The sequence below is a fragment of the Aptenodytes forsteri genome, unplaced genomic scaffold (genome assembly GCF_000699145.1).
Source record: "Aptenodytes forsteri isolate BGI_AS27 unplaced genomic scaffold, ASM69914v1 Scaffold265, whole genome shotgun sequence".
Classification (NCBI taxonomy): domain Eukaryota; kingdom Metazoa; phylum Chordata; class Aves; order Sphenisciformes; family Spheniscidae; genus Aptenodytes; species Aptenodytes forsteri.
In genome coordinates this window covers 3,232,748-3,233,335 of record NW_008796175.1, presented here as the reverse complement: position 1 = coordinate 3,233,335, position 588 = coordinate 3,232,748, and positions in this window count along the sequence as shown.

Here is a 588-nt window from a genome sequence, read left to right as displayed (position 1 = left end):
TTCAGCAGTTTCTACAACTTGTCACATGGAACTCCATAAAGCAGCTTTCCACCTCCAATGCTTTCCTTCAATACAACAGGACTCATCAGTGAACAGAGCATATTGTTTCTCGTTTTCTGGTAGTTTATTATACATTGGGGCCTCCTCAGCACACGACACCGTCTCCTCTGGCGATATTCCAAAATCTTTGCCCTCTGGCCAATCCATGATCAATTCCAAGACTCCTGGGCAACTGGGGTTTCCTATTTGAGCCCATTGTGTGATCAGTGCAACCCACTTACTCCAACTAGCATCAGTTGCATGATGTGTACAGGGGATCCTCCCTTTGAACATCCAGCCCAGCACCGGCAATTGGGGTGCCAGGAGGAGCTGTGCCCCAGTACCGATCACTTCTGAAGCAGCTCAAACCCCTTCATATGCTGCTAATATCTCTTTTTCAGTTGGAGTATAGCGGGCCTCGGATCCTCTGTATCCCCGACTCCAAAACCCTAGGGGTCGACCTCGAGTCTCCCCTGGTGCTTTCTGCCAGAGGATTCAGGCAGGGCCATTCTCCCCCGCTGCGGTATAGAGCACATTTTTTACATCTTG